We start from the raw sequence: 26,074 nt of genomic DNA, 5'->3' as shown, positions 1-26,074 counted from the left end.
TATGGCCACTGAGAAATAATAAATAAAAATTATTATGTGATATTTAAGAAGATACAGTTAAGCCCTATCTGAATTTAAAAGAAAAATGTGTACAAAGCAATAGTGGCTCAAAATGCTTCAGGAATTAGAAAGATATCATTTCGTATACCTGATTCCTTATTTTTTAAAACGATATTTTAAATGTCGACATATGTAGTTATATTTCAAATAGTTCTTAAGAAAAAATTTTCATATAAAAATGAAGTATCTTTCCTTCTTTTATTTATTCCTGTTTTAAAACCTGAGACTGTGTGCCATAAGACCCCAGTCATAGACTCTCCCCTTCTTCATCTGTTGTCAAGGCAGTGGAAAAACTCCAGGATGTCAGACTTGTTCATGAATTATAAAATGAGGAAAGGTAAAGTTACCCAGATGTGGAACCTCTGCTTGCCTGAGGCTCCTGATGACTGTTTTACCCAGGCCAGTCATAAGCACATTGCCATCAGAGCAAGAACAGGTGCTTGAGCTAAAATGATATTCATTAATAAAAGAAAAAATTAGTTTATACAATTAATAAGTCAAACACTGTACTCAAATAAGGGCTTTAAAATATATATATATATAATTTCTCTGTTTACTTTAAAAAATTAATTTTAGTTGTTTGAGAAATCCTAATGAGTTTTAAAGAGCTAGTTTGGCTGCTAGGGTAAGTACTTAATTAGCCTGTCCTGCCAGGTGCCTTGTGAGCATACTTACTATAGTAAATTACATTGAGACAAGCTCCATTGATCTCAAGGGTGATGGTGGTCCAAGTGAGGACAGTTAATTATCTTGGTCTAGATTCCAGAAACTTCTTGAGTTTGCACAATTAGTCTAGCCTACTCATGAAATTAGACCCCCAGGAACATCTCTTCTTAAATTAAGGGGCATCTTATTTCAAGGAAGGGGGGATGTGCCTGAGACCAATCTCTTAGCCATCTGTTCAGTTCCTGGTTATAAACAAGATTGTAAGGCAAACACAATTTAGAATAGCACTAAATACATACATTGGAATTTATATGTCAAGACTAGGTTTTTGTTTGTTTACAGGAAGGAAAAAGAAGAGAGAGGTAAATGATTTTTTTTTTTTAACACATTCTGTGTGCTACTCACTCATAGGCCATGTTCATGCATTATGCCATTTGAGACTCTGCTTCATATTTACTTTGTGCTGGAATTAAACAAAAGTATTGGTCCCCATCTGCTTCTCTCTCATTTACTACAGAACTTATAGTTTTAACAGAATATAAGACAACTTGAGAATAGCATAATTGAGTGAATCAAGTATAAGACTCTAATACAGGCTATGGGTTATATTTGTAAATCTAATGCGATGGGATTGGAATTGGTACCTAAAAAATATATATATTAGGTTTAAACTAGAGGAACTGGTATAAATTAAAGAAGTTGGTTGGTGTGTGAAGAGGAGGCTCACATATACAAAAGCTTATATAATCATTGAAAAGAGAGTAAAGAATCTATTTCAGTCTCTTGAACTTCTGGGAAATTCAAAAGAGCATATCACCCTCTCATCTTGTGATCAGTAGAGGTTAAACTTGTTCTAGAATAATTCACAAACTGATTAAGAATATGAGTCTTACACACAGTCTTATCTACCATGGGGATGATACTCCATTAGACACTGTTTGTGTAATGTTTTCTCCCTGAACTTTTGTTGTTGTGAATGCAATTAGCTTTGGGTGAAGGATCAATTATGTCTGTAATCTCAATGTAATCTAACATCACTGTCCCGTCTGGCAGAAAAATAGCTGCATAACTGTATTGGGCACATGTGGTATGGGCTGCAGGAGTCCAGAACTCAGGTGGACCTGCCTGGCTTTATATCTCAGCCTAGCCACTTAGGTGTCCCTGGAAAAATTCCCCAACCACTTTAAATCTACTTTCTTTGACTCTCTGAAGCCAAGACAAAAATAATAACCAATATCAAGTTACAGTTGCGAGGTTCAAAGTGGTAAACTACGTAAAGTATTTAGTGCAGTTTCTGGTATATAATAAATAATCTATACATGTTTGCTATTATTATTTTTATCATGAGAAGTGGTAGAGAGCTAGAGAAAGAACAGTGAGGGTCATAATGACTTAGGCATCAGAAATGTCCCCGGGATGTTGGAGTAAAAAAAAAAAAAGAGAGAGAAGAAGGAAGGGGAGGAAGAGGAGGAGGAGAGGATGGAGGATATTAGTAGGAGGAGGGGAAGAGGGAGCCTCGCCTTTACTCAGCAACGCCCGCATGCCGTCCTTCCTCCTTCCTCCTTCCTCCTTCCTCACCCCCTCCTCCCCTCCCCTCCCCTCCTCTCCCTCCTCCCTCCCTCCCCACCTCCCTCCCTCCCTCCTTCCTTCCTCATTCCTCCTTCCTGCCTTCCGCCTTCCTTCCCTCCCTCCCTCTCCCTCGCCTCCCTCCCTCTCTCCCTCCCTCCTCCCTCCCTCCCTCCCGACCCCCCCCGTCCTCCCTCCTCTCCCTTCCCTCCAGCCCGACCGCCACTCACACGAAAGAGAAGTGAGAAAAGAAGAAAGAAAGAAGAAAATGCCTTGGTTAACTTTGTAATTTTTCACTGCAGAATAACTCAGAAAAGTGTTTTGTGAATGGGGCACAAGGTTTCCTAGAAATATAATCTTTTATAATTTAGTAGCCATAATATCCTAAACCTATGGTATTCTGGAATACCTCCTGTCCTTTTTGTCCCTTTTCTCCTCATGGTTCTTTGAGAATCTTTGGAAGGTAGTGTCTCCAGTTCTTATTCTTCTATGCCTGAAGCCATCACCACCACACAGCCAAGGCTCACACACTGCTCTGGGCCTAGGGACAGAAGTGGCAGGAGGTTGCTGACCATCTGACTGGTACTTGTTCAGTTATTTCCCCACATAAAATCATCAGTCAAAGGCTGGCAGATGGCCCCACCTCTGTTAGGAGAAGTCAAACTAATGTATTAGTAAAGGGAATAAAGCCAGAGCAAAGCTGATGGTATGGGCATTGTTCAGCTTTATCAGAAATTTCAATGCATTGTGGTTGGGGCAGTGTGGCCAAAGCAGGTTTTTGAGGTCAGCTCCCTCCTTGGTCTTCCCAAATAAGTTTGTTATGAACTTAAGACAAATATACCTGCTGTTTTTCCTGGTTGCTCTGGTCCAGGCAGCAGGATGTTTTTCTGATTGCAGGTGTGTGGAAAATGCTGGAGGTTATTTTTCCCCTCCACAGGATGAGACAGCTCAATCCAATTTGAAGTATTTACTGAGAAAACAAGGTATTTTATTTTTAAATCATTGTTTCAGTATGTTTCCATTTATTTAAAATACAAATCTTGTGCAAAATCTTTTAATAATGCTACTAAGAATATCTCATTTTTGAGCAGAAAACAATATTAAAATTTTAACAATCCTTTTAGGGCTATCATTTCGGATATTAAATTGTGGATGAGTTATTTGGTCTCTGTGAGTTTGTTTACCTTAAAAAACAAAGCAAAACAAAAAATGCTGAGCCATATTAATCTGGCCAAAGTTAAATAAGGTTCTAGGAGGTCCCTTGTTTTTGTCGGGTTTGCAATCAAGTTTGGGAGAGAAGAATAACATCCAGTAAACAATTAGAAAACCGAAGAGGAAAATCATAATCTAGTGCCAATTTGTGTAATACTGAGCGTAATTAGGCTGGGAGGATTCAGGTGGGAGGGATTAATGTCAATTTAGTAGCCAGCTATGGTTTCACAGAGGGTGAGAAATTAAATTGGGCCATGCCAGTTGGATCAACTATGGATTGACATGGAGAACATAGCAGGGCAATAAATTTAGAAATAACAGCATAAGTAAAGATGCAGGGTTGGGAAGGATCACGGTAATATTAATGATATTCATGCATTCCATTAAGCAATATGGATGATATAACATTCAGAAGAACATTCCATCAATCATAGTTCTAAATATTCTCCATCTGCTTTACAAAATACTTAAGAAATATGAAGAGGTAGCATTGACCAAAACAGTGGTAAGACTGGAGTCAAACAATTCTGGGCTTAAATTTTAGCTCTACCCCTTACTAGCTGGCAAAAGTATTTAAATCTCTCTGTGTTTACTCATCTCTAAAATAGTAATAATTTGCCTCTCATAGGAATTTTGTGAAGTGAAAAAAATGACTATGAGACAGTACTTGCTAGTATCATGATTGTCATTGCTGTTAAAATTTTTAGTAGTAGTGGTAGTGTTCTGAACTTTACAATATTAGATTGATTTTAAATAGCATGGAATGATGGTTACATGCATACACAGTCAAATACAAGGTAGGGATTTTATATCTAATGTGACCATATGCTCCTGTTTACCTTAGGCAATCTCTATTTACACCAGTGGTCTTGACATAAATATTAAAAATGTTTATTTTATTTTTTTATTTTCTTGCTCTCAAATATGTCCTGGGCCAGCCAATAAATTATATGGTCATATCTCTTGCAATCAATGCAGGACAATAAAGAGTAATGTAGCTTTTTGAGTAGGAGGAATGATGGGATGGAAGCAGTGTTTTAGGAAGATTTCTGTGGTCATGGCATCCAAGAAGCTTAGAGGGGACGAAAGGCAGGAAGAGAAGCAAGAAAACTGTTCTTACTGATAGTACCCTGGACTCAGACAACAATGATAGTGACAAGAAAGGAAAGTTCAAGATATAACCTAGGAACAAAAGCAGGAACCAGGAGGGAAGGGGCCCTTTCTTCTGACCCCTGACTCTGAACCTCCCCACATTCCTCAAATTAATTCTCAAACCCTTCTTAGTGCAACTCCTGTGCAGAATCACAACCTTTTTTGATGCAGACTCTATGATCAGGGAGACGACTCTAGTCTATCCCAAGGAGAGTTGAAACTCCTAATCACTCTGACTTTATCTAAAACAGGTGGCACAAACTCAGAACGATATAAGAAATAATTCTTCTGCAATGATTCTTCAACTTTCAGAGGTGTATAATTGCCCCCTGTCCCATGTGCTCTGAATATTTATGCAGAATGTCCCAGTATTATGCTCCAAACCTGGGCATGTTCTATTTGAAATTTCAGAACATGCTAGTCTCACAGGGAGCCGACTTCCATAGTGAAAGTGGGATAGTTTAATTGAGACCAAAACACCACTTATATAAAAGAAAAAAAAAAAGGCAAGAGGGAAAGGATGTGGGATTCTGATGGCTGGAGAGCTCTTTTTTTTTTTTTTTTTTCCTCAACACAGTGATGGGTGATAGTATGGAGGCAGAAGCTGGACTGAATAAGACAGAATTATCTGTATAATTTAGGCAAATGCAATAGAGACAGACTCCAGGAACATGGAAACCAGAGACCAGATCCTTGGCACTGTGTTAGAGAGAACAGACAGCAAAGGACCTGTGACGTTTGGAGAGGGACTTTACAAAAGCTGTATCTCTGTCGGGGTGTCTATGTGGTTGTGTGCTATGGAATATGCACTGCAAAATCTTCCTTCATTGTCTAAAGATATTCACTAGAACACAGAGAATTTTATACTGCTGTTGAATGCTTTTGATGCCTGGGCACTTTTTCTGGGCACTGTGAGAGGAGCCGGGTCTTGTGGCCCAGTGAAGACCTGGGGTGAATCTGTTCAGATCAGGCGTAGCAGACTCCGAGCTACACTTGCATGTGCCAGATGAAATTTGGACCAGGAGAAAATTAGAAGCGAAAAAAAAAAAGCTGTTTTGGAATATTATATTTCATATGTTTTGTGCACAGACTTTTAACCAATCAAGTCTGAAAAAGGACCATCCTGTCTGAATAAGGTGCTTCTTTGGGAGTGTTTTCCTGAAAGACCCAAACTAATTAAGCTTATAAACTTTTTAAATGCCTAAGAGGAGCTCTTAATTTAAAGAAAAGCTGAAGTGAACCCTCTGGTAAAGCATGGAATCCTTTTGTAATGCAAATAACCCCTCCCCTGTGCCATCATATTATCTTGTAAGTTTCTGAGTTGGGAAAATGCTGGGCCCACCTGTACTCCATTCGTAGCACACTGAGAAAGCTGGAGCATAATAGATGGTGAGCCCTAGGAATATTTCAACCCTAGCAGCATGGTTCACTGTTGTCTATGACATGTAGTTAAATTATTGATACCCGGCCAGGCTTTGGGACACAGGCTTTGTTGTTCCAAGCTAACAAAGCCACCCGAGAGGAAGCCATAATGAGAGAGCAGGGACTTAGCTATGGTGGGGTGAGGCTTCCGGGCAGTGAATTTTGCCCATAACAGGAGAGGGCTACAAATTATTGAGACTGACCACTCTTGCAAAAAGGAAGAGAAAATAGGTGCATTAATGAAATTCTTACAACAGATGGCAAACTGTCCTTGGATCCTCTGGTGGGAAAAAAGAAAAAAAAAACTTGCAAAGAATATTTTATATGAGTATATCACACGAACTCCATTTACTCCAAGGACTCAAAGAGAGCTATCTAAGAGACAGTAAGTTAAATTATTTAACAGAAAATGACAGAAAAGAATTAGAGAAAGAAATTTTCCCATCTCAAGTTAAAACAACAATCCACTCTCTATCCATTGGTAAATCTCTGGGTCCAGATGGTTGCCCAACAGAATTTTAGCAAACATTTGGAGAGATAATAACGCCTGTAACAGTAGATAATTACTCACTTATATATGGCTCAGTGCCCCCTCATCTACATTAGATTCTATAGCAGGTTTTTTTTTTTTTTGCCGAAGAAAGGAAGCAGACCTCTGCTCTATTTTCTCATTTGTAATACTCTCTTGCTTTACTCTGTGCAGATGCCAGGAACCACCTCTTTATTTCAGTGTCCTTATGAAGACCTTTGAGCACAATGGGAAGTAGAGAAGACATTAAATATTACTGAAATGGGATATGAAAATAACCAGTAGGAAGTCCTCCAGGAAAATAAAAGTCCAGTTTAGTTGTCAAGAAACGTCATCCAATTCATATGTTTTGGGGAGGGAGGATCTCATTTACTCTTGTTTCTCCACTTCTCTTTCTCATTTTCCCATGAGAAGGAGTAAACGTTGGCATTTTAGGAACATGTAGGATTGAACATCCACACCAGAACATAAAAAGCAAAGGTCACGGACGTTTTAGACAGCAGTTAGTTCATAGCCTGTTTGCCAGGGGCTTAATGGAGGCTGATGAGTTTAGTTACAATCTGTGCTCTAAGGCCGAAAAGCAAGGATGAGGCTCCAAACTGCAGGCTTCATTGACCAGAATGGCTATAAATGTCTCTACAAATTATAGATGCTTCAGGGAGACCATAATCCTTATCTCTTGTAGATTTTTTTTTTTCTGTCTGCAGAGCATTTTTAAAAAGATGAACTAATTAATCCTCTCACCAACCCAATGATTTCAGACAAAGTTATTTTTCCCATTTTGTAGATGGAGAAACTGAGTTCTAAGGGTCTTCTTGCCTTTTAGCTGTCAACACTTTTTGAAGAAGAGACAAATTTGAAATGTCCAGTAATTACTGAATCATTTTAATCTCCATCAAGTCAATCTTTCTACCAGTTTTCTAATTAGATTGTGATATCCATGCATAAAAAGCAAACTAATGTTTATTGATAATAGTTATCATTTATTGAGTGCTTAATATATACTATACTGTACATATGTTGGAATGCTCAGTCTTCATCCTTTAAAACAGTGGCTCTCATGCTTGGCTGTGTATTAAAATATCTGGAAGAACTTTAAAAATCTTAATGCCCACTTCTCAGATCAGTAAAATCAGAATCTTTGGAGGGTGAGGACGAGACATCAGTATTTCTTAAAGCTCCCCAAGTGACTTCAATTTACAACCAAAGTTAAGAACATTTTGATTTAGAAAACTAAAAGAGAAATAGAGAAATGGAAGCATATTGTGTTATTAATATGGTGTTTTCTTTTTTTTCTTTTCTTTTTTTTTTTTTTTGGTGAAAGAAACTTGAGTTATAGGATGAGTAGAAAGGGCTAGTAGAGAAGACACATAAGAAGGTGTCATTAATAGAACAAGTCCCCAGAGGAAAATAAGAGAATGAGGATTAGCTGCTTTATGTCTCTTTTGTACATTTACAGATTTTTGTGGTAGCATCTAATACCCTAATTTTTTTCTTTATACATCTTTTTTCTTTCCAGACTATAAATTGTTTAGATGTGGAATTCTGGTCTACCCGTTTCTTATGCCTAACACCTTGAGTAATGTCTGGAGTATAATAGGATCTCAGATGCAGGATAAATGAAAGAATGAATTTTGGAAATTTAAAAATCTTTCCTTCTGGGAAAAACTCTCCAAATGTCTCTCACATAGTGCTTTAATCTCATACCATTAATCAGTCTTTTAGACTAAAGCTCCGATAACTTGAGTTAAGAATTGGTTGCAAGGACATTATAATGCATCGTGCTACCTTCAGCCATTTATGCCTCTGCCTAAATTGTTTTGACTGATTAGCCTATCAGTCACCAATGAGAACCAAAGGGAATAAATATCTAGACAGGTTGTCAACGTTCAGTGAGGTTAAGCACAAGAAAGGGTAGAGCCCCGATGATTGAGGTTTGCTTTCAAGCCTTCAGGAGTTAATAGGTAGAAGATCTGAAAAGCCTAGAGCCAGGATAGCCAAGCCAGATGTGTGTTTGCGTGTGTGTGTGTGTGTGTGTGTGTGTGTGTGTGTGTGTGTATGTGTGTGTGTGTGTTGGGGGGGTGCAGTGGGAGCAGATCAGAGAAGAAAAGCCAACTGCACCCAAACTAGTGTCTCAAATGCTATCTCAAAAGCCAGATTTAGAACCACACATCATGCTATCACTTAGCATCATTTGTGATCCCCACTTTTCTTTGTGTAGGCTCCTTGGGAAATTGATGAATAATAGAAGATGCCACTTTTCAGTTAGATGTGCTGATTCATCCCAGAGGGAACATTATTTGGTGATATGTGGATCATTCCACAAAACAGAAAAGCATCCCATACCATGCCCTAATTTGAAACTAAAGCCAACAGGGACCTTCACTCATGGCATTGCCCAATGCTCAGTCCTGCCATTGGTCAATGCCCATGAGGTTAGTCTGTCTTGCTCTTGCTCCACATTGGAACTGCACCATCTTGCCCAAATATTCTGTACTGCCAAGCCCATTCTTTTCTCTTTGGATTTCTACTCTATGATCAGTGTATTTTTTCAGTTTTAATTTTTTTCCTAAATATTCTTTCCAGCTTTTTCCCTTAATTGTGAAACAATTTCACTTCTAAAATCATTAGTTCAAAGTTACCAATCTCTAGCCTCAAGTTCCCTTTTATTTTCTAGTTTGCTTGTTTAAATAGCACTACCATAAATATTCATATCTTTACTTTGAATTAAAGTTATTTTAATGTTAAATTCTCTTTGAAAAATGGTCAGTAACATTTAAACTTAGTCACATTTCTTTCTAAATGTCAGAAATTCTGAAGATCAGATTTTTTTAGTTTGGCAAGACTTGGCTGTACATTCATCATGAATTGGTTTACTTTTGAAAGTTTTATTACAATTTACATTTTAAAATTCTTATTGAGTTTTTATTGAGATGTTTCTGTCATTTATATATTTTTTAGAAAAAATATTTTTTTAAATGTGTATTATATTTTTATAGTACTCCATGATTTTTAAATTTTTTGTTATATCTATATTTTATTCCCTTTTAAATTCTAATGTTAGAAACATTTGTCTTTTCTCTTTTTCTCTTTCATTCTCTCTTTATGTTTTTCTATCCTTTTTTTCCCATCAGTCTGAACAGAGATTCAGCTAAAAATTTCTTTTAATTTCATTGTTTTTCTCTCTTAATTTGCCTCTCTTGTTTTTTTTATCTCTCTTTTTTCTTTTTTCTCTTTGTTCTAAATTATTGCCTCTGATGCTAAATGTACAATTAGTCCTATGTTAGTTATAACTCTCAAATTTGGTTACATCATGCTTTGTTACCATTTAGTTCTAAATGTTTTACAATTTTCAATGAAACAATTTTCTCTTTGACATGTGAGTTATTTCAAAGTGCACTTTTACGTACACACACAGAGATGCATCTGGAGTTGATTTATTGTTCATGGTATAAGGTAGGAAATCCAAAAGCATTTTTCCACAAATACAGTAGATTTTTAAAACCCCATTTAAGAAATATTGCCACGTATGTTCACTGGTATGTTAGGCCACATTTGTCGTATATACATAAACTTATTTTGAGTTTGTTTTTCAATTCCCTTTGTTATTTTAATTTTGTACATGTTGTAGCATGTATCCATATTTTTTTTCTTATAATGTTTTTTTTTTTTTTGAGAAATAATCGAAGTATAAGATTGTATTACTGTTAGGTATACAACATAATGATTTGATTTATGTATATATTTGTAAAATAATACCACAGTAAGTCTAGATTCTATTATCACCATCAGTTATAATTTCTTTTTCTTATGATGAAAACTTTTAAGATCTACTCTTTTAGCAACTTTCAAAAATGTGATACAGTATTAACTCTTGTCACTATGCTATACTTACATTTTGCCTCCAGGATTTATTTTCTTATAACTGGAAGTTTGTTTGTACCTTTTGACTACCTTCACTCATTTGCTGACCTCCACATGCCTGACTTTGGCAGCCACCAATATGTTCTCTGTATCTGTGAACTTACTTTTTCTTATAATCTACTATAGGTGAGATCTATTTGTCTTTCCCTGTGTGACTTATCTTATGTAGCATAATGCCTTCAAGGTCCATCCACGTTTTTCCAAATGGTAGGATTTTCTTTTTTTCTATTACTGAAGAATATTCTGTTGTATATATTTTTGAGATTTATTCTTGTTGTTATATGAATCAGTAGCTTATCATGTTTATTGCTGAGTAGTACTGAATTGTTTGAATGTGTCATATCTTGTTTATCCATTCTCCTGTTATGTGATAAGCATTTTTGTCTGAGCCTAATTTCTGGCTCTGTTTCATGTCCCTGCCATTGTTTTTCCTCTTTTTCCCACCCCTTCATTGTTCTCAAATGAATGTGTCAGTCTGTTTTAGTTGCTTTTCCTGGAACACAGTGATCTTTGAATACATAGCTCGTTCTTCAGCTGAGGAAAGCTTTATTTTCTATTATCTTTGATCATTGCGTGTGTTCCACTTGCATATATTCATGTTATATTCCTTTTAATTGATGAGTAATATTCCAGTGTATGAGTGAACCAGTTTATTTCACAGTTGAGGGCCATTCAGATTGTTTCTACTTCAGGGCAATTACCTATAAATCGTCTATAAACATTTGATAGAAATGAGGATGTAGGTTTATATTTCACTTTATATAAACGGTATTAATAGCAAACAGTTTTGTTGTTGTTTTGTTTTGTTTATAGCTTACATATATCAGTGGTGTATATATATATATATGTGTGTGTTTGTGTGTGTGTGTGTGTGTGTGTGTGTGTGCACGTTGCAGGGCAGTGCGGGGGAGGCAGTTCTCCTCCTGTACATTCAAACAAAGAGCCTGAGTTTAGTCACCCTTCTAAAATACTGGGCAGTTAGATTCCTTGCTCCAGAGAAACAGAATTCCTGGCCACCACTATTTGTTTTTAAATCTGGGATGAGAAGACCGTACCTTCAGCCTCTTTCTTCATTTTGTGTTTCTGTCTCATTTCTGGTCCATAGAAATATTTATTTTATTTTTTTCCTAAGTTATATGTTCTTTGGTTCTCTCATTTTATGTTTTGTTCATAATTAATATGCAGCAATGCAGAGGGGGCGATCAGAGCACAAACTCATAGAGCCATCTAGAACCAGAAGCACTTGGAATTCCCAGAAAATCATACCTGTGCAAATGGCACCATTCCCCATTCAACTGAGGAAACCAGACGCCTTAGAGTTATTCTTGATAAATCCATTGTCCTCAGCTTTCATCTACAATTAAGCATAAAATTTTATCGGTTCTTACCTTGTAATTACCACTCAAATCCTTCCATTCTTTCCTATTTCCTGTCTCCACTCTGATCCAAGCTCCTGTCATCTCTCGCCAAACCTCTGTTGCCACCTTTTAAGTATCCCTCCCCAGTGGAAGTGGCCCTCTTCTACTCTTTCAGCTTAACCCCTTCCTTACAATGAAGCCAGAGATATCTTTCTACAAGCATATACATTATCAAATCAATCATTTTCTTGCTTTAAATATTGTGTGTTTTCCACTGACCTTAGTTTATAAAGAAAGAAAGCTTGGAGGTAGTCTGTCACTGCATTAACCTTCTGTTCAGCCCTTTCCTTCATTCTTGGTACTCTATTCATACCAATCTTCTCTCAGTCAGTGCTTATAGATGACATGTTTATCTTGCCTCAGGGTCTTCACATGTTTTAGTCTTTTTGCTTGAATGTTTTTACTTCTCATTTTGTACTCTTTTTCATGTATAATTTCTTCTAGCACTTAGTAAGAAGCCTTAAGACAACCTTTCCTAACTCCCCAAACTTCTTCAGGTTCTGATTATATACTCTCATTACACTTTGTACTTATAGCAATTCTTTATTATAGAATTTCTAACTTGCTTTCTTTGCTTATGACTATAGCTTTATAACTTGACAATATTAAATTCTCACTAAATAGTTTTGTGTAAATGAATAAATAGCTACAAAAACACTTTATGTTTCAGAGGAGTCATTTCAGTGGTATGATTTGATGGACGCCAAGTGCTCTCCTATCTTCAAAGATTTCACCTGCTGATCTCTGAAAGTATATCAGTCTTCACTGCTTTTGATTAACCACTGCCCTGGCCACACTCCTCTTTTAAAAGGCAACTCTTTCTACTAAAGCTATTGCATGATGTCCTTAACACCTTAGTGTGATGAGGTTATCAGATTGCTTTCATTCCTGAGGGACACACTGTCAGATGGCATAAATAACATTATAGGAAATTTTCCAGGTTAAGCTCTCAAAAAAAAAAAAATGAGGTTTTTAGGTATCAGTGAAAATATACTACCTAGTTCTTTCCCCGGTGCATGAGGTAGTTTTTATTGTGATGACTTCATTCACATCCTATAGTAGTCAGCTCAATCTAGTTGAGTTGATTGACAATGGTGTCTCTCTAGGCATAAACCAGGGAGCTGCTGGTTCAGAGTGAGTTAATCTCATTGATGCACATGCCCTTATAAAGCCTAGAATTGTTTCCTTTGATTTATTCTTGCAGTTGGTTCAGATATTTGGCATCTATGACTCCAATAATTTGGCTTATAAATTGGAAGAGAATCCCATCTTGCTTGCTGAAGATCTTCTAAATAATCAGTGAGATTGTTTCACAGCATGTAAATTGCAGAACAAATATCAAGCACTCAGTTTATAATAACTTTTAATTTTTTATTTATTTATTTTTACAGGAGGCAGATATCGGGACAAGGGAAATATTTATAATGCTGTAAAGGAAGGGATCTTCCTTTCTTGGAATTGCAGAATCTCATGGTAAGGAAAAATAGTAAGTTAAGAAGTAAGGATTTTACTAATACCCAATATTAATTGAGTATAAAATGTGTTATGTGCTAGGTACTATAAATAGCTGTTTATATCGTATAGCTATATTTAATCCTTAACTCTATGTGTCAGTTGCTATTATTATTACCTCTATTTCTTTTTTTTGAGAAAAATAATTTATTTCACTAGATTATTTCAGAGAATGGAAAAGTTACAATAATCTTTGTGAAGAAGAAGAAAATTGTATAAATAGTCTCAAAGAAAATAAATTTTAATAAGAATAAAATCCAAAATTATTTGCACCCTTATAGGATTCTTCATTATAGGAATAACTTCGTAATAAATATCCCAAGTTACTCTATATCTCAACGCAAAATTTAAATGATTAACAAAAGTAGTGTCTTGAGGTAAGTGAGATTAGACAATTGGGAAAGTAGAATTTTAACATTCTTTGGGTCAGCCAAGTTGTCGTTTAGACCATGCCATGCCCCACTGCATTTCTCACTTTCACAGTCTTCAATCTATACTGTGGAGAAATGAGATGCTTATCATGTGTCATGTTCTGAGCAAGACTTTCAAAGTCGTAAGCATCAAGTACTTTGTTAGCTTCTTGAGATGTCTTTTTTAATGCAAAAAGATTTTTGAAGAGCGATTCTTGCTGGATGTAACAGTACACATCAGTGTGACTCATGTTTAGACTTTTAGGTCAAATCCCAACAGAGCAAAGTTTGTTTTGCTTCACATAACTTCTATCACATCAGTGTTGCACAACTTTGTACCTGTAACTTCATTTATTTTTTAAATACTTTTTTTTATTTTTCAATTACAGTTGACATATACATTATTAGTTTCAGGTGTTAACTCAGTGATTAGACATTTACATAACTTACAAAGTGATCACCTCATAAATATAGTACCTATTTGACACCATACATAGTTATTACAATATTATTTACTATATTTTCTCTGCTATATTTTACATCCCCATGACTATTTTGTAACTACTAATTTGTGCTTCTTAATTTCTCCCCCTTTTTTACTCATCTCATCCACACCCTCTCTTCCAGCAACCATCAAATGGTCTGTAGGAAGACTTTTTGATTCACAAATAAGGTTTGGTATAATATCATGAGAAGGCATAGGAATATGTTTGTAAGACTTCTTCTGTGTCCAGTGTAGAAGGCTGAGGTTAATGCAAAAAAGATTTGATTCATTGAGCTACCTCTAGAAAGTCAGAAAATGCTGTCAGTGGGGACATATATCATGTGGGGGCATTTCCAAGCTATTATTCTTCTATTTTATAGATGAAGAAGTTATATCCAAGAAAGGTTAAATAACTTGTCTAAAATCAACTTGCCAAATCAGTGTTAAAACCCTCAGCGTCGTTTCCTTAGGTACAGACCAAAGTTCCAAGGGGTTTGGTATGCACCATTCTTAGATGATTCTGCTGTGGTTGGCTGTCAGAATCAAGTTTGCTGTGAAAAAAATTATTGAAGAAGAAAAATAGTCAACATAACTATAGATATGGGTCATGTACATAACTGAGAGCAAAGGAAGCAAAGTGGCATAAAAACTTGGGATTAAACATTTGCTGCACCTCTTTGAAACAGCCATCTATCTGCTACAGAGTGCGAATGAAGTGACTAAGGTTTGGGGTTGGGCTCCATGTGGAGGAAATTAAAGCCTATTTATTTGCTCTTTAGGAAACAATGTCTACAAACTTGAAAATAAGTTTAATATTCTATAATGCAAAAATATATATATTTAAGAATCAGAAATTAGCCCAAGAACTTACCATATGCCTGTGTAGCATGATCTCAGAGATCTTGAATATCAGTGTGACATGGAAATCTTATCAACAAGCTGTACTAGCTTCACAATTTACCAAAGATGAGTTGGCTAGATACAGTGATGGACCAGTATTTTATAGGTTTACTTAGTATCATCTCTTGTCATCTAATAGATGTCAAGTCCACTTGAATTATCACTCCAAGGTGCTAAGCATTGCTCTTATTAGGGAGACAGGCCAATAGGTGAGAAAGAAGATGGAATTTGGAGAAAAACTTAGATTCTAATCAATATCTACATCATCATGGATCGGTTCAGTAACCAGGGGTATATTAGTGAACCTCTCTGAGGATGTTTCTACTATAATATGTTACGTATGGATAACAATATTTCTGTTGTAGAATTTTTGTAATGGTTAACTGAGATAAATGCCAGAGGATGCTTAGCAGAGTAACTGCTCAGAATTTACATCCCCCAGTTCCCTTCCTTGTCCCATGACATGCTTCTTTTCTCCTTTTCACATCTCCCTTTTGCTGCACTCTGGTTTCCTGAGGGCATCCCATTGAAAACCATATATATATCTGAGACCATGCTTTACACATTGGTCAAGGTTTCTATCACCATACTCTTATCTCAAAGAAAGTCCTGAGTAAATAAATTCACACCAACATATTAATAACTAAAAACCTAGTTAATGTTATTCTCTGAAACACACCTGTGTTTTAATAAAAAGCAGGAAATTAAGATTTTGAGTTTTAATAGAAAGAAAGAAAAAAACAAATACAAGCCATCACTGATTGATGGTGAGTATGGCTATATAACTCCCAAATATTAGCCTCCATTATTTTAGACCAGAAGGCTGATTTCATCTGGAGCCAAAGGACATGTAGGGAAAGATTTTAGATACAGGAAATCTGAAGATTAGGTGCAGAGTGCTATACAGTCAGGCATTTAGAAGTCAGAAGATGGGGAAGGGGACTAAGAAGCAATAGCTGGCAAGGCTGGAAGAAAACCAAGATAATGATCTGCAGGGTCACTCCAGTACAGAATTCCACTTGCTCAGTTAGAAATTGACCCCTGGCTCCTAGACGGGATGGTGATATGCTCAAAGTTGTTATATGTTCTTACTCTTTTGTCTTCATCATAATCAATAATATCTCTGGTTCATCTCTTTACTGAGTCACCTCCTTAATCTGTCCTTCGTCTTTCAGCTTTGAGTTGGAATGTTTTTATTTACTCAGTTAGAGTAAATTTGTTTTACTCATTTTAAATTTATTTTCATGTTCTATTATGAATTCCTCATATTTCTTCAGAGGCTAACAGTTGAAGTTTGGGGTTTAGAGTCAGACAATTATGAGGTTTAATCCCAGTTTAACCTATGATTAATTATTATTTCACCCAAGCGTGATACTTCCATTTCTTTAAATTCCCAGAGATACCTCCTTATCCACCTCTCTTCTCCAAGGCATTGGCAGAGATGCCCAGAGGTTGGTCTCCCACAAAGTCCTGCCCAAACGGTCTGGGGCAAGCATCTGGAGTGGAGAAAAGCTGGGGCCCCAGGAGGTCAGAGATTCCACAGTATAGATTGACTAATGGAAGTTTTCTATGTTTTTAATGTCATCAGAAGACAAACAAATGTAATATACCAGAAGGAAAAATAAGGTTACATAAGAAGCAAAGTAGTCCATAGGTTATAATTATGCTTTCTATAAAGAAGGTCCAGCTATAGTATATTTTAATAGATATACCAAAGGTATTCATTATGTTAACATAAAATATCAAGATCAAGCCATGTATGCTGCTAAGAAAAATAATTGGCATGTGAGGGAGGTAATGTTAGGGAAAGTGGAAGCTACTCCAGCCACTTAAGGCATTACTGTGTGGAGGAGGGAGAAGGAAAAGCAGCATAGTTGGTATTAATTTGTAGAAAGTGAGTGAACTTTGATATAACTTTCTCATACTATGAGTTATTCATCAATGAAATAGGCTACCTTACAAAATAAAATCGTGAAACGTTATTGCCAAAGGAAATTTGAAATCATGTTAGTTCCTCTTCTCAATTGCCTAAATGACTGAGGCCAGGTTGATTTTAGTGATTTCACAGCATCGCACAGGCTTGAGGATGAGGTCCTCTGTTCTTTAGCTATGAAATCTTATTTCTCTTATTCTGCTTTCAGTAGTCCTGAGAGATGCTAAAGACTTGAAGAGATGAATTCTGAACCTACATCCCTTCACCAAAGGTGTGGCTAGGAAAGCTTGGAGATGCAACCAGAGCAGGGCGATCATAATATTAACTTTATTGGTTCACTTTTAATAGAAGCAGAATATGCGAGTGGAAATAATATTAATTTCTCATATATATCACGTCTCAAGTAACTCCTAGACAATAGCAAAATCGAGTTTCGTATTCCTCTTGTCAGAAACCGAGTGAGGAATAACTTTAACATTTACCAGAGAGAGGAGACTAAGAAAATTATCAAATGCATAAATAGATTTAGGCCTTGAAAAATTCTGTGCCATTCTTTGGGAAAGGGGAAAGGGACTGAAGCAGTGGGTAGTGATAGAAGGAACAGGGCCGTGGAATGTGGAGACGAGAAGGCGAGGCTGGGGCATGGAGGGAGTGAACATCAAGGCTAAACCTAGAGCCCTGAGGAGCATCCACTGGACCCCGCATGGACTCAGGCAGCAAAGTCACCCTCCTTTTAATTTTACAGAAAAACAAAGTAACTAGAGCAGGAGCATAATTTCATCATTTCCTGCTTTGTGTGGCTTTGAACCTGACACACATATTTGAACATAAAAGTTCTGAAACCTTCCTTGGAGCAAAATTTCACTAGTTTCTGTGAAAACAAACAAACAAACAACAACAACAACAAAAACCAGGGACCATCTGCTCTGCTTGGTTAACAATGGCCATCAGAGCAGAGTCAGCATGTTTTACTTCTGTACCCTTTTATGCTACCCTTTCATTCCAAAAGGTTGACTGAGAGCAATGACAAGGGACAAAAAAAGTGGCCATCTCATGAATAGCAGTTGAGAAAGCCACTAAATTTAGGAGCCTAATTTTTCTGTTTATGAAATCAATATCATGGCCACAGGTACCTTTTTGGTTGTCACTTTTGGACTCATTTTAGATAATGTGCATTACTGCAGTGATACCTTAGACCCATCTAGTGGGGTTGGTCACACTGGAAGCAGCCAAACGGGCTTCCTGTGTCCCAGTCATAGGAGAATAGGGATTATTACATTGAGCGAGACATGGCAATCATGTGTATGGAAATGTTCTAAAAACAAACAAAAAAAATGTCACACATTTAAAACATATTTTTTTAAGAATGGGAGAAGAATAAAGGTAGCTTGGTATAAGAACAAGAGCCTAGGATTTGGAATTTAAGGATCTATCTTAATTTTGGTTTTCTCATTGATATGGCTCATTGTTATGTGAACAAGTCTTCCTAAATTTCAGATGATTGTAACATTTTCACCCTCTTGAGGAAGAAATAAGCTTGTGGGCTTGAAGGGATTTTGTTAACTATAAAGTGGTACACTACTATTAGTTAGAGCAAGGAAGAAAACTTAGAAAGCATCTATTAATTTACAATGTCATTATAATCAAAAGTTTATCCATGGGATGTTAAAGATAGATGAATGAAGAGCAACTCATCAATTATCTCAGCCTCAACAGACTCGACCAGGGCTGGGCCAAATATTAGATTCATATCTTAGCTATACAGATCGTGGGTCAGGGAGGAAATTTTATTTTCTGCTTTCCTTCTTATAAAGGTAGAGCTCAGACCAGAGTACTTGTTATAACAACTATTACCCCCCCCCCCACCAAATTTATTTTCCTAGGATCGAGAAGAGATTTGAATATGCTTTAGCTTGGAAATGAAAATGGGGAGGAAAGCTACGTTATGATGAGATGCCATTTCAGATACTTCAGATTTTTGCAACAACCCACTGATCCCTTGCTCCTGATTCAGTGCACGGCTCTCTGTGGCGTTGGCTGCATCACCTGCTCTTAGCCATGAACCAGAGCACTTGGAGAGGATCTGCTAAATGCCTACTGGGTCTGTTGCATGGAAAACATGTCTGCAAAGTTAATAGAGAGTTTCTGCTACAGAGACTGAGAGATTTCAATCACAGCATTGTCATTGAGTGAGGATGATTGGGGCCATAGTGTACCCTTGTCTGGAAAAGAGAGCAGAAGCTTAAAAACAACAACAACAACAACAACAACAACAAAGAACAACCTTCCTGAGTAGATGCCAGGTCCATTTGTGAGCTGGTGCAGGTGTGTGAGCTGCCTGGAGCTGGGCTGATTTTCTCCCATGGAGGGGGAGCTCTCCTGCAGGGCCACGTGGCTCACCACAGCTCCACTGCTCAGAAACAGGAGGTTAATTAGGCCAGCGCTTAATGAGAGCGTCTGGAGGAACTGTTGAGAAAATGCTAAAAAATAAATGAGATAGAGGAAGGAAAAGGCAGAGGGCTGCGATGTGCTCTGAAATGGCTGGTAGGAGAAAGAATACGGCTGAGACAAATTGATAATGACTGCACGATTGAGGCCTGGCCTCAGTGCCACTAGAGGGATATTCTTTTAATAAAAAAGTAGCACAGTGGTGGAGGAACTTTTGAAGTTTGGCAACTATGGATAGTGATGTGAGTATGTGTGTGTCTGTGTGTGTGCACGTTTGTTTAGGAGATAGTGTAGAAAGGGGAAAAAGCATTATTTTCATTTTGAGGACTTGAAAATCATATTGCCAAGGCAAGTAAATAATTATCTTCCATCCCTAGGATCATTTTTATTGACTTCCTAGCAAGCTCGACACTTAGTCATTGGAAATAAACATTTGTGGAAAAAATTAATAAATAGAAAAATAAATGAGTTTCATTAAGTCAGTGCCACAGTCTCATGCAGTGGTTTTCAAACCATGTTCTAAGAAGTCTAAAGCTTCCATGGAGATATGTCAGGAAACTCCATAATACTGTTGGCCAAATTGTTTGGATGAGAGTATGGCTCTTTCGAGAAGTGCTTCAAAGACCAGACATTCAGCAGAGTTTTACTTTATACTAAATGTCTAACTGAGTCAAACTTCAGCATGGCTGTCATAATCAAAGGTTATAGGGAAAAGCTCATAGCTAAGTTAAGGATTAAGTCAAGAACTTCTGACTTAAACTCCTGTGTGCTTTCCAATTCATCAAGCTTGAGGCTGCATAAATATTAGAAGATTGAGCCAAATACTACATTAGATGTTCATAAGTAATTGCCAGTGACTTGGAAATATGGCAAGACTTCGGAGGACAATGTGAGAATTTAGCCAAATTTTCAGGCAAATGAGCATCTAGAAATAAAGATTTAGAAAAACACCAAGGAATAAGGGCTGAAAACACAGTAAAAATGCAAATATATAAAAATACACATTGTCCCAGATATTTTAACACTGCGAAATCCTGCTCTCTTAATTTGGGCTACTATTCTTTGAGGTAAATTATATTATTCTAATTTTGAATATGAGGAAACTCAAAATCAGAGATGAAGTAAGTCAACTAAAGTCACGTTGAGAGGAAATGATACAGTGTGGATTCAGACTCAGGCCTGCCAAGCACCAATGTCCTCAGTGTTACTAAGTGGATTAAATGAGCATGATCTAGAGGTAATTAATAAAGTTACAAAACAAATGGGCAAAGTAATCGGAAAATTTAAGAATTATCTGCATACTGACAGATACTGTAGGGACAGATGAGACTTGAACCATCAATCTTCATGCGTAGCCCTGGGCACTGAAAATGGAGCCCACACATTACCTTCTCACATGAATATGCCACTCCTGTCTTTGTTAACATGTGTCTGCTATTGCTCGGTTTTTATTATCGTAACCTAATTGTTCCAAAAATGAAAAAAATGTTTTCATTGTTCATTACCAGATCTTCCTGAAAGACTCAACTTTTCAAAGAAAAACAACAAAAGTCTATACCCTGAAATTGAAATCTCTTGCCTCAAAATACTCACCTTGCTGTTTCAATCCTGACTGTTGTATTACAACCCTTACTTTATCTTAATCAAACCCCAACTTTAAAAGATCTGTCGGAGGTCAATAAATTTTGACTTTACCTTCTCCCCCAAGACACTGCTGAAGCTTTACAAGGTAATGTTCCCAATAGTAAGTAATCAGTTCAGGTTCATTTTATCAAGAGGTTGTATTCATAATATTTAAAGACCCAGCTCTTGACATAAAATTAGCTTTAAAAAGCATTCAAATAACAAAACCAGCTTGTCCTCACTTCTTTGATAAAGAGTAAAGTGAGGAACCCAGACAAACCTAGAGAACCACCAAACAGAGCTTACAAAAGACTCTACTACTCTGCCAAAAGATTTAAGTTCAGAACAAAGGAAAGGCCAAGGGTTCTGCCTTCTTTACGACCCCTTCTCCTAAACATAATAGATCTTTTTGCAGTCAAAGTTGAAGCCAGTGCTATTGCGGAGGGTGAGAGAAATTGTGTCAGCTGGAGGAGCTAGAGGAAAAAGGCAGGAGGAGGATGTCATAAAAGGACCCCCCATACCTCCATCCCACCTTGTATTAGAGCTGGAAAGATAAGAGTCTAACAGTATTATCAAGTTTTTCATGCTGTTCACTGAGGCTTACTTAGAATGCTGTCCTGGTGGGGAGGAAGGGATGGATGTAAAAGTCATTTTCTGTGCAAAAGTCAAAGAATACAAAAAGATACTTTCACCCAGTCCTTTCACACTTCGAAATTCTATACCAAACTGCTTTATGGAAGTCAAATTCCATCTTAAAAGGGATTGTTATCAATCTATCATCAGAGGCAAAGGTAGGAAATAGGAAATAATCTAGGAATGCAACGACATAGACTTGAGGTCTCTGTGATGGGTGGGGCTCTTCTATGGGAGGCTGTTGTCTCCCTGTCATTTAGCGCTCAGTGTCCTTGATGCAGGTGAAATCACAAAACCTACCTGAGGGTGCTGCAAGTGAAATTTCAGTGGAGTTACAAGTGAAGTTGCCAACATTCTCTCCATAGTAACTTGAATTATTTTAATGAACTGAGCATGGCTTCTAGCACATAGTGGTATTTCTAAATACCAGTCAGACAATCTGATCATTTAAACTACGTGGGGCTCTGAAGGTGGTTATGTATAGTGTGAAGAATGATCCATGGGCCTGTTTAATTGAACAAATATTTAAAAGAAGTCACAACAGGCAAAGGACCATTATAATCACTACAAGGGATCACAAGATATTGGAGATAGAAATCAGAAAAAGAGCAAACCCACTTCATACAGAGGGAACTAGACAAGGGGGTAGGAGGCAAATATTGTCTAAATTTGGAACTTCTTTGGCTTCTACAGAAACAAAAGTAAGAATTTTTTCTTGTCCTTAAATCTTTTTAATGTTCTCAGACCAATCGTGGCCTCTGTCCTTTAGTGTCAGTCATACCTCTTCTTTTTGCTTTTTATCTTTTAGAAATTTACAGGTATTTCTTTTAAACTGATAATTCTACTCACATTATATTTGCTGTTAGTTTTTACATTTTGTATTAGTCTTTATTGCCTTATTATTATTTTTTTTAATGTTAGAGGGATGTTGAGGAGAGGAGATGAGCAAAGGAGATGAGCATAAGTATTGATCCATTGTTTTTAACGAGAGGATCTTGCTTACAAGAGCAAAAATTTTTAATTTTAATGAAGTTCAATTTATCAGTGTTTTATCTTATGGCTCACACTTTTGGTATTGCCTTGAGGGGATTTTAATATAGTATTATGCTGAAAACCTTTGTCTGACTAGCCATAGGATGTAATAACGGTACAAGAGTAATGTAAAATTCTGTAAGACTTCAGAGGAGGGAGATATCACTTAGAAGCAGATAGTTTTGCAATGTTGCTTAACAGTTTTCCAATAAGCTGCTGCTGACTCCTGAATTTTCTGAGTATTGAGATATATTGTTAATGTTTCAAGATTTGGCTTGAGCACATAAACTTTAAGAAATGTATCTATCTGTGGCCAGTGAGCTCTAAACAAAACCATTAGTGATATAAAGAGCCAGGCATGCTCCTAAGCTTTCAAGCTCTGCCCTGCACCTCTCTCCCTTGCCAGCCATATATCCTTTTATTTCATAGGAGTTTCTTTAAAGTTTCTGTGAACCTTTTGGGTTTTATAAATTTTCTTGTGTAATTTACAAGGAAAACTTATCTATTTATTTTGCTTATTGTCGTGATCCTCTTTGCTACACTGAGATCTTTGATTCTGCTTATTTTGAACTTACTTTTGAGAAACCGATAGCTTGTCTGATTTAAAAAAAAATGTTTTTTATTAGTAAATACTTTATTATACCACCATGAGTACCTTGAAGTCTCATTGTTGGCATTGTCAGGATTCAGCACATAGTAGGTACTCAATAAATCATTGATGAAAGGAAGAATAAGTGATTAAACTGTTGATACAAATTGGAAAAGACTTGAATAAAATGTTTATTCCTATACCTTTAAACACCTATTCATATTAATACACATATGAACATTAAAACAAAGGTATTACAGATAATTCTGAGGTTAAAAGAAATGTTTTCTCCCTGATACTGAAGAGGAAAAAATCTAAAATTTCTCTAGATGTAAATGAAGGGCATTTTTTTCTTTTAGTTGTTAAACAATGACATTAGCTTTATTATAAATGCTCCTTTGTTTAGCAGTTCTTATAAGGCCAACAAGAAATCTAAATGTGGTAAAGGAAAAGAAACCCATGTCATTGGCTCAGTGCCCATCGATGATCGGCTGGATGACACCAGCATGGCAAGCCTTTCACTAAAGATGTCTGCAGTATAGCTCAGATTTTGCCTCACAGTGATTAGTGTTTGCATTCATGCTGAGGGAACACAGAGCCCCAGCCCATCTTTTTTACCCCCATCTTCTCCGTAGTGCTCATAACTACCATATGCTCTGGCTGAATGACCTGGCTTCATTCACAACTAAATCAGTTCTAAAGCAGTCTGGATGATAGATAGCAGCTTATCAATAATTGAAAAGAAAGGCTCAGAGATGTCCCATTATCTAAATAATTAATGCTCCACTTGGGCTTTGTAATTCCTTAATAAAACTGACTGATTGATTTGCTTAATTAATTCCTCCTTTGACAGGCTTATTGCTTTCTTTAGAGACAGGGATGGGCAAAAAGAAAAAAAAAAGATAATTCAAGCCAAGAGAAAAGATTTAAAATCTTCATAAACTTTAACACCCTCGGAGTACTACGAAAACAAGTTCTCCAGCAAATCTTCCACTCCCCGCCCCCGCTTTGCCATAAAAGAACCCCCATACCCTTGTAAGCAGACGCCACACGTCATCTAAGTATAGTTGGCATTGCAACTGGTAGAACATTATTGCTAAATTGTAAGGGCCCCAACCACATCTGTAGTAATAAACTCAGCTCAACCTTAAACACTTTTGAATAAATCGATCTGAATGAATGTTTAAAGCAGACTTCCATTTAAGCAATGAGCTTTGAGCAAGGCCATGGCAGCTACTTTGATGCTGAGTGAACGATGGCTTTGCCTGTGCAAAGCATCCCTCTGACTTTAATGCACCTGCTCTGACTGAAGAACAGTGCCTGTCACTAGAATTTGGTCTAATCCCAACTCTGTTGCCATCCTTCCTGTGACGACTGGAGTTGATCAGAGAAGGATTGAATCACCTCAGAAAATTAAATGAAGAAATGGAAAGAAGCATTTCATGTAGGGTAAGAGTTGGAAAGTGGAGATTAAGAAAAGAAAACAGTAAAGTAATACATGGCACAGAGAAGAGAATTAAGGCTATTTTTCGTAATTCTGGAATTCATACAACTTACATTTAGAAAAATACAATCATTCTTAGAAAATATTATAAAAGTTTCGATAAAAAATATAAAAGATATATTATTCAATTGCAAGAAGAAACAAGCCAATCTAGAAGACATTCCAGTGATTTTGTCAAGTTAAATAACTCGACACAGAATAGAGTTTTAATGCTGGATTCCATTTCAGTCATCTGTAGTGCCACAGCATTGATCCCTGTAGTTTTTCTCAGAACTTTGTCTTAGGCAACTCAGGCTGCTGTAACAAAATACCGTAGACTAGGTGGCTTAAACAATAGACATTTATTTCTCATAGTTCTGGAGGCTGGGAAACCCAAGATTAAGGTACCGGCCTATTCTATTTGGTGAAGGCCCTCTCCTGGTTTTCAGATGGCCTGCTGCCTTCCTGCTGTCCTCATATGGCAACAGGGGGGAAGGAGCAGGATGTGAGAAAGAGAAAGAAAAAGCTTTTTGGTTATTTTTTATAAGAATACTAATCCCATCATGAGGACTTCATGATCTCCTCTAATGCTAATCACCTCCTGAAGGCCCCAGCTCCTAATACCATCATATTTGGAGCAGATGGGCATCAACATTTGAATTTGGGGGGGATGCAAATATTCAGTTGATAACAAACTTTGTTAAGGAGATTTAGTGGTGGAGATAGGTTGGGAGAGCTCTATGGAAATCCATTTCTGACAGAGGCTCCTATGCAAGGACTCTGGATAATGGCAGTGTCTGTGGAGTAGTGAAAACAGGTTTCTTTCCCTCAAATTTTCGTGAAAAGAGTAGACATGTAAATAAATGAAATATATTTCCTAGAAAGGCATCACCCAGTCTCACAGTATGGGAGCTCAGTTAACTAACCTCATCAATAAATGATGTTGATGATACCCACCTCACAAGGCTGCTGAGAAGGGAAAAAAGTATAGTGCATATAAATGATATTTGACACAAAATGTACCTCTTAATAAATGATGGATATTAATGTTGCAGCAAATACTTAGATCCTAGGGAAT

Source organism: Rousettus aegyptiacus, unplaced genomic scaffold, assembly GCF_014176215.1.
Source record: "Rousettus aegyptiacus isolate mRouAeg1 unplaced genomic scaffold, mRouAeg1.p scaffold_m13_p_12, whole genome shotgun sequence".
NCBI lineage: Eukaryota > Metazoa > Chordata > Mammalia > Chiroptera > Pteropodidae > Rousettus > Rousettus aegyptiacus.
Note: the sequence above shows the minus strand (reverse complement) of the source record.